This window comes from Carlito syrichta, unplaced genomic scaffold (genome assembly GCF_000164805.1).
Source record: "Carlito syrichta isolate Samal-C Ts95f unplaced genomic scaffold, Tarsius_syrichta-2.0.1 Scaffold306592, whole genome shotgun sequence".
Lineage (NCBI taxonomy): Eukaryota > Metazoa > Chordata > Mammalia > Primates > Tarsiidae > Carlito > Carlito syrichta.
This window is the reverse complement of record NW_007250688.1, coordinates 367682-376633: the sequence shown is the minus strand read 5'-3', so window position 1 is coordinate 376633 and position 8952 is coordinate 367682. Positions and strand designations below refer to the sequence as shown.

Genomic DNA, 8952 nt, shown 5'->3' with positions numbered 1-8952 from the left:
GCGGGAAAATGAGAGTAGAGGGCGTGACACCGGGAGAGAGGTTAGCACAGAAGCGTCTGTCATGCAGCTTCTGTATCCGAGAAGTTGCTAGGGAAAGAAGAGGAAGGCTTGAATAAGACAACACGACAAAAAAGTATCTGAGTAACTTAGCAGTTGGTGGGATCTGCAGAACAGAAGAGGTGGAGAAGCACAAAATGACGTCAGAATGATGACTCAGGGACGTTTAGAAAAAGCGGCCCCACCATGAAATGAAATGAGGGACTTGCAAAGGATCACCCGTTTGGAGAGGAAGGTGACGTGTCTTTCTCCACAGGTAAGCATCCGGCTGAATTTGTCGTTGGACTTGGAGTGTGAGGAGGACGTTGGAAGGGCTATTGCGACTGCTCTGGCTGCCTGTGAGCATCTGCAAAGGACGATCAAATGATACTGTCACTATCAAAACAGCCCAAAGAGAAGGAAGATTTGTAGTAAGGGGTGGGCTGAATCAAGACACTGTTTTTGTTTGGCGTCAGGGGATGGGGTGGTGTGGAGATAGGGATTAGTGGAGGAAGTAAGAGGTTGTGTCTGTGACTTCCAGGGCGTTCACCATCAGGACTTTTGTTTTCTGTTCTTTTGCCTGTCTGGGAGCTGGCATTGTTTTGTGAGAGGGGAAGGCATCTTGCTGGGGATAAGAAATGATTTTCTGCCACTTGCTGCTGCTAACTCTGCTACCATAGCAACCAATTTCATCAGCCAGGAGGGAGGATTTTACTACAGAGACAGCCTATACTGGACTGCTGAGATTCAAAGGGAAATATTTACAGCTTTGTCAGTATACTGTTCCAGCTTAGATTGCAGCAGCATGCATGGAAGATTAAACTCTATTTCAAGGTTGTCTGAAGACTCTAGTCATTATTGACTCCAAGTAACCTAGTTTTTGACGAGTTACGAACAGCAAAACCTTATAGGATAAACAGCCCATGGTGGTAGGGTTAGTTTATCTTTTTTCCCCTTTAGCTCTGTTTATGATGAAATTATTTTGTCTCTTTGGAGTTTAAATTAAACCAAAAGACAAAAAATTATTGGGTGTGTCAGATGCTGGACCTTGTGGACACTTTTTGTCTCACGTCATGCAGAACTCAGAGAGTTTCCTTATTCCCCAATAAATGGCCTCTCCAGCAAGCATTTCGCTGAAGGCTTGATGGGGAAGCTGGTTGATATCACAGAGCTCAGAGCCCCCTCCCCACGTGGACAACATTTTCTCTTGTCTTTCATTGTGACTGGTGACTGAGTCTCCTCTATCCTCCACTCCCACCGTCTTCGCTTCAGCCCTTCCTCCCTCTGCATCTCTCCGTTCTTAAACACGACAGTAGGGTGTGGTGCCGACTCCTCCAGCTGGGGTTCCCCACCTTGATTTCTTAAAGCCGTCTATAAAGACAGCCAGAGGTCATCACCCTGAGGGTGCTGGTGAATTCATTTGTGCTCCACAAACAAAATCTTTCATTTACTAGAATCTCCCTTACTTAAGTGATAGAGGTCATTGTAAATAAAAATTTTCCCCTGTTTACTTGCTGTGTTAAAAATATATATGTGTGTGTGTGTGTGTGTGTGTGTGTGTGTGTGTGCGTGTGTGTTCTTGTAGGCCTCTGCATGCCTTTGGCTTGAAAGCCAGGTTTTCTTGACTTTTGAAGTCGAGCACCTCTCCAGATTAATGCAATAGCAAAATCTGGATATACTGCTCTGCACCAGAGTATAAAGAGTGAGCTGAGCGTAAGTGTCTAAGACTCTCAGATTTAGATTATCTCCCTTCTCTTCTAGTGTAAGATTGACTCTGATCTTAGCTAGGTGTGTGGCTCTAACTCATCTGTTACAGGACTCAAAAGATTGTTTTACTTCTTTTCCATCCCCCAGGGGTGTTTCCCATTTTAAAAGATAATCTTGTTAGTTAATCTTAATTGGTGTTTGCGTGTGAAGAGAGAATTTGAAGAGGAAGATATAGAGAATTCTTGCAGGTTGCCAGCATTTCTGGAGCCAGCATTACTCCACTCTCAAATAGAGTTCTTCAGAGGATTAAATACACAGAATCAGCTAAAAAATACTCATCAAGCCGGGCTCGGTGGCTCAGCCTGTAATCCCGCGCCTTTGGGAGGCTGAGGTGAGTGAATTGCCTGAGCCCGCGGGTTCGAGACCCGCTTGGGCAGCGAGACCTCATCTCTACAATAAATCAAAAAATCAGCCGGGCGTGGTGGCGCATGCCTGTAATTCCAGCTACTCGGAAGGCTGAGGCGGAAGGATCACCAGAGCCCAGCAGGCCGAGGCTGCAGTGGCCGGAAGCGGCCACTGCACTCCAGTCTGGGCGACAGAGTGAGACTCCAACTCAAAAAAAAAAAAAAAAATACTCATCATTGGACGTGAAAAGACTTTCTACCAAACTTCCACCTAAAACAGAAGATTGCTCATTTATTATTTTTTTATCTATAGATTTGCAAAGACGTTGTTGTGGTCTTTGGAGATCAAAAATATATGTTATTATGGACATTGTTCATGTCATGCTTGACTTTTCCTCTGGCAGAGTTTCCATTTTACTTCACTTACGTGGCAGTCAAGGAAAACACTAGATTCAATACGAGGCTCTTTGGATGAACCAAAAAGTACTGCTCTTTTCTTTCTTGAGAAGGGTGATGACAAATTCAGGACTTAAAATTTTTTAAATATTTGGCATCATAGGAATTTTCCCTCTGAGTTGTTTGCTTTAGTCATGATGGACATACAAAAGGACGTATGTGTTTAATGTATACAACTCGGTGAGTTTGGAGATAAGTGTATACCCGTGAAGACATCACTGATATCCATGCCATAAACATATCCACTTTCTCCAAAAGTTTCCTCTCAGCCCTTTTCTTTTCTTTTCTCTCTTTTTTTGGAGACAGGATCTCACTCTGTCGCCCAGGCTGGAGTGCAGTGTCATGATCCCGGTTCCCCATGGCCTCAACCTTCTGGACTCAGGCGATCCTTTTGCTCAGTTAGCCTCCTGAGTAGCTGAGGCTACAGGCATGTGCCACTACACCCAGCTAACTTATTTATTTATTTATTTATTTTGTAGCGACAAGGTCTCACTATGTTGCCCAGGCTGGTCTCAAACTTCTGGATTCAAGAGATTCTTCCGCTTTAGCCTCCCAAAGTATGGGGATTACAGGCATAAGCCACAGCACCTGGCCTTTATTGTCTATTATTATTTTGTACGTGTGTGTGACATCACCGCTTAACATAAGATCTACCCTTTTAGTAAATTTTAAAGTTTACAGTGCAGTATTGTTACCTCTGGCACTGTGCAGTACTGTAGACCTCTAAGATTTATTCATCTTGTATAAATAAAACTTTGTACCTTAAACTAATACCTCCTCATTCTCCCTCCCTTCCCAGCCCTTAACATACCCAGGAGACTGAGTTAGAAGCAAAAGGATCGCCTGAGTCCAGAAGGTTGAGGCTATGGGGAACTGGGATCACATCACTGCACTCCAACCGGGTGACAGAGTGAGACCCTGTCTCAAAACAAAACAAAACAAACAAACTACCATTCCACTCTGCTTCCATGAGTCTGACTATTTTAGGTCCATCATATAGTGGTATCCTGCAGTATTGGACCTTCCGTGTCTGACTTATTTCACTTAGCATAATGCTCTCTAGTTTCATCCATGTTGCCGCAAATGGAGGGATTTCCTTCTTTTTTTTTAAGGCTGAATAGTATTCCATTATCTGTGTATGCCATATTTTCTTCATCCACTCATCTGTCAACAAACATTTAGGTTGCTTCCATGTTGTCTTAGTCCATATGTGATGCTATGACATAAATGACCACAATCTGGCTAATTTATAAACAGTAGGATCAATTTTTCGCAGTTCTCGAGGATGAGGCGGCAAAGCACTGGCTGCTGTCTGCTTTCAAGATGGTTCCTTGTGGCTGTATCTTCCAGAGGAGACCAACACTGTGTCCTCACACGGCAGATGGGGCAGAAAGGCAAAAGTGAGGGAGTCAGCTCCCTTGCGTTTCTTTTACAAAGTCATTAATCCCAGTTGTGAGAGCTCTGCCCTCATCACTTAATCACCCTAGGTCCAAAGTGTGAATTTTGGAGGGAGCACAAACGTTGAAACCACAGCATGTGTCTTGGTTATTGGGAATGATGCTACACTGGACAGGGATCTGCAAATATTTCTTCGAGATTCTAATTTTAATTCCTTTGAATGTATACCCAGAAGTAGGATTAACTTCTGTAGTTTCTTTTAACTGTCTGAAGGTATTTTAGGATCCCTGATGTTTATTTCTCTTCTAAATACAGACTTAGTGTTAGAAGTAAAGTTACTGAGACAACACAAATTAAGACACCATCTCTCTTCTCAAGGAACTTACACCAAAGTAGAGGAGACAGACAAGTTAATAAACATCATGATGCAGTGTAAGATGGGCAATGACAGGGTAAGCCCAGAATGTCAAAGGAAAAAATTCAAGGGTGACTGCCTGGCCTGGAGAAGTGGCAGGGAGTCAGGAAGTTTTCTCAGGGGAGTTAGCACTGATATGTAAGGACCAAGATGAATTGGTCTGGTCAGGACAGGGTAGGAATGAGCAAGGGTGATCTAGACTGAGGAAACAGCAACAAGGCACAGAAAATATTGCTTGGCAGATGAAAATGTTATATAAACACAACTTATTGAGAGTCTATTATGTGCCAGGTACTGTGTGCTATCAATGTCTATGTTATTCATACTTCAAAACTCTCTAGGGAATGTCATGGCTATTCCTTTTCTAGAGGCAAGGAAACAAAGGTTTAGCAAGGAGGAGTGCTTGCCCAAGGTCCAAGAGTTATGACTGAACTGGAAGTTCAGGCCAGATTGGCCTAACTCCAGGGGAGTTTCGTTTAATTTCTCTTATGTAGATCCAGTGTAAAATTGGACTGAAAGAAGGCATAAATATTTCTGGTTGATTCAATTTTCTGATAAATCCCAATTATGACAAATGAAATGATTGCACAGAACCCAGATGTTTGAACAAGCCTTTGGATATAAAATATAAACCTGAGATTGAATTTGATGATTGAAATTTTTTGATCAAGCACAAATTACAATATCTTTTTCTGACATGTCAGGGATCCAGTTCCCAAATCATGGCTTGATAAAAAGGTTCTATTTATTTTATGATTGGAAATGTGGAGGTTGGGATTGGTGAGGTCAAGGTAGGAGCAGTTGTGACTTTTTTCTTCTTAAGGAAATAAACCAAAATGATAAAATAAATGAGTAGCGCATTAAGTGTAGAGGTTTTAAATACATGTGTAATCAGAAAATGCACACCCAAATTGCCATCTTCAAGTGTGATATACAACTGTTGGAGCTTCACTTTCAAAGCATGATTGTCCATATTTATATTCCGCATTGTATAATTGTATTGATAACAAGGCCACTGTGTATCTTTTGCAATTGAATGTGTTCTGATGTATTCAGGATCTGTTTAGTACACTCCAGAGAATGTCTTGGATTCTGTCCCTAAAGATGTCAACACAGTATTAATAGAACAGACTAACAATCATACCATTTCCTTAACGTATTTGAAATAGATAAGCACAGAATGAAGGGTCTGGATTTTCTTATTCCCAGCTATGTTGTTTATACCTCATTCTTTTTACAGGGAGTGTAACTTGAAGCCAGGCACTGTACTAGCTGTGGGCCACTATATTGGTTTCTAAGAGTAAAAGATAAAATTAACATCTGGCATCTGTCAAAATTTAATGTGGTACCAAACCTCTATTTCAATAGAACAGAGATATGGGCAGATGATATGGGGAGGCATAGGAGGGCACAACAAATTTTGCCATAATTAGGGAAGGTTTCAAAAATGTTTTACAGAGGTGTTAGTTGCTGGGAAGTAAGACCAGCATCAGCAAAGTCATGGATTCACAAAAATACACAGGTTTTGAAAAGAGGAAGTTACACCAGACTAAAGTGAGAGTATATTGTGTGGAAGGAAGAAAGCAGAAAGCCCCCATCAAAACCCCTAGACTAACAGGCTGGGGCAGATCATGAAGGGCTTGGTACTTGGCTCCAAAGCAACTGGACCCTGTCAAAATTCAGGGCAGGGTAGTGAAGCCAGGGAACTGAGAGTTCTGTATTTCAAAGCAACAGGTAATTTAAGAGGAAGAGCCCGTGGAGTAGAAAGGAGTGGCTGACTTCAGAGAAGGCAAGTCTCCATCTCTCTTTGCTAACCGAGTCGCGTAGTCACAGTATTATTTGGATATTTAGGCTTAACCACTCATGTTTGATCTTTATTGCCTTCCGTTTTCAAGAAAGATGGTGGACAGCTAGCAGCTGTCTTGTATGTGGAAGTTCTGTCACCTCTCACTCACCTTTCTCTTTTCTGAGCTTAGCAGCAGACTCGCTTCTCACTCCTCATGGGGTTTATTCTCAAGTCTTGGATTTTACCTTTGTAGCCTTTCACCAAAGTTCTGCCAAGTTCTTTTCCTCCCCCAACCTTCTTAAATAAAAACATATATTCATTTTTGACTGGGCCATACATTTATATCATTCTCAACAGTGTCCTTTCTACCCTCTCCTCCATCTTCCCCTTCCTTACTGTCCTCTCCTAAAGATGACCACATTTTAAGTTAGTTTTTTAAGTATTGTTATTTCCTAGTTGCCTTTCCAGGACTTTTGTGGATATAAAAGTCAATTCAAATACATGTTTTTTCTTGTTTTTAAAAATGAATGTTAGATTTCTCTTTGTAATGTTCTGTGCCTTGTTTTTTTTTTTAACTTAACATAATATTCCATTGTGTGACTACAGTTTGCTTAACCAGTCCCCTATTGATGGGCACTTGGATTGTGTGCAGATGTTTGCCATTGCAATTTCACACATGTAAATATGTCTGGAGGATAAATTATGAGGTGGAATTTCTGTGTCAATTGATATATGCAGTTGTGATTTTGATAAGCGACGAGAAATTGTCGGCTCCCACAGCAGAACACTGAGAGTTCCTGTTTCTTCACGCGTCCACTAGTTATCAACTCTATGATATTTCCAGTCCAACAGTGAAAACTAGCATCTAGGGGTACTTTCAATTTGCCTTTCTCTTATCGTGAGTGAATGTAAACATCCTTTTATATACAGTAAGTCCCCTACGTACAAGTCTTCATGCCACGAACTTTCAAAGATGTGAACGTGCATTCACATGTCCAGTCGCATAAGTTAGTTCACGTGTCTGCCGGCATGCTCTACAAGTAGAGCTTGCATGTACTTTTACAGTACTGTATGGAGTACAGTAGTACAGTGTCTTTATTTCAAGCCCAGGATGTCTGGAAGTCAATGTACAGACAGCAGTGATGCAGCTGGTACTGTACAGCTGATTGTGTTAGTTGGGTACCTAGACTAATGTTGTTGGACTTATGACCATGCTCTTGGAATGGAACTCATTTGTATGAAAGGACTTAAGAGCTATTAAAGGACCAGACGTGGCGACTCAAGCCTGTCATCCAACACTTTGAGAGGCCGAGGCGAGAGGATCGCCTGAGCTCAGGGGTTGGAGATCAGCCTGGGCAACTTGGTGAGACCTCGTCTCTACAATAAATCAAAAAATTAGCTGGGCATAGTAGCCGACTGATTTTTTGATTTATTGTAGAGATGAGGTCTCGCTGCCAAGGCGGGTCTCAAACCCGCGAGCTCAGGCAAGCCACTCACCTCAGCCTCCCAAGGCATGGGATTACAGGCTGAGCCACCGAGCCCGGCATTCATTAATTTGTTTTTTTTTTTTAAGTTCATGAATAGCTGCCTGTCCTTGTTATTTCTCACCAGTTAATCAATGAAACTCCGTGTTTTACCTAACCCTTTTCCTGCCAGAATAGGCTGATGTTATGCAGACAATGTCTGCCATGCACAGTGGTCCATGAAAATAGATGGAGTAAGAAATCTTTCTTTGGGGTAGAAAGATAGTGTTTGGCAAATATTAATAAAATATAAGGTTATGCTATATGAGATTTTTATTGGTATGTGAAAGAAGATTGTAGGATAGGAAAGCAATGTGAAAGATGCCCTTGTAGAGATGTAACGGTTGTGGCCTTGGGAGCGAACTTAAATCAGCACACTCAGTGTAGTCTGTTTGTTGCCCAGGCTGGAGGACAGTGGCACACTCACAGCCACCACAGCCTTGATCTGCTGGGCTCAGGCAATCCTTCCGCCTCAGCCTGCTAAGTAGCTGGAACTACAGGTGCGTGCCACCACGCCAAGTTAATTTTTTGATTTATTGTAGAGATGAGGTCGCCAAGTTGCCCAGGCTGGTCTCAAGCCCCTGGGCTCAGGCAATCCTCTTGCCTCGGCCTCCCAAAGGGCTGGGAACACAGGGGTGACCCAACATGCCTGGCTATGCTCAATGTAGTTCAAAGACAGCTGGGATCATGTGAGGCCTGAGTTCTGAGGTTGTACCAACAACTCAGCAAGGTCCTGAGTTCTTGCATATATGCTCAGGGAGAGATGTAGTGCTGATATTTGTAGATAAAATGACTTAATGGATTCTTGATATTCTGATTTTTTAAATTTCTTAATATTGGCCAGTGTAGTGGCTCACACCTGTAATCCCAGAACTTTGGGAGACTGATGCAAGATAATTGCTTGAGCCCAGGAGTTCAAGACCAGCCTAGGCAACATAGTGAGACCTCATCGCTACAAAAAAATTCAAAAAATCAACTGGGCATAGTGGTGCATGACTGTAGTTCCAGCTACTCATGAGGCTGAGGAAGAAAGATGGCCTGAGCCAAGGAGGTCGAGGCTGCCGTGAGTCATGGTTGTGCCACTGTACTCCAGCCTGGGTGGCAGAGAGACCGCTACTCAAGAAATAAAAATAAAAGTATCAGCCAGGCTCAGTGGCTCAGCCTGTCATCCCGTGCCTTTGGGAGGCCGAGGTGAGTGGATTGCCTGAGCCCGCGGGTTCGAGACCC

At 42.7% G+C, this 8952-nt stretch overlaps 1 protein-coding gene across 1 annotated transcript in view; it reads left to right on the top strand.

Moving 5' to 3' along the window:
- Nucleotides 1-258: 258 nt before the first annotated feature.
- Nucleotides 259-8952, top strand: part of MRAP2 (melanocortin 2 receptor accessory protein 2) — a 65652-nt gene continuing 56958 nt past the window's right edge. Inside the window, exon 1 of the mRNA XM_008063111.1 lies at nucleotides 259-313. The gene's annotated coding sequence lies outside the window, so the exon portion shown is untranslated. The remainder of the gene's footprint in view (nucleotides 314-8952) is intronic.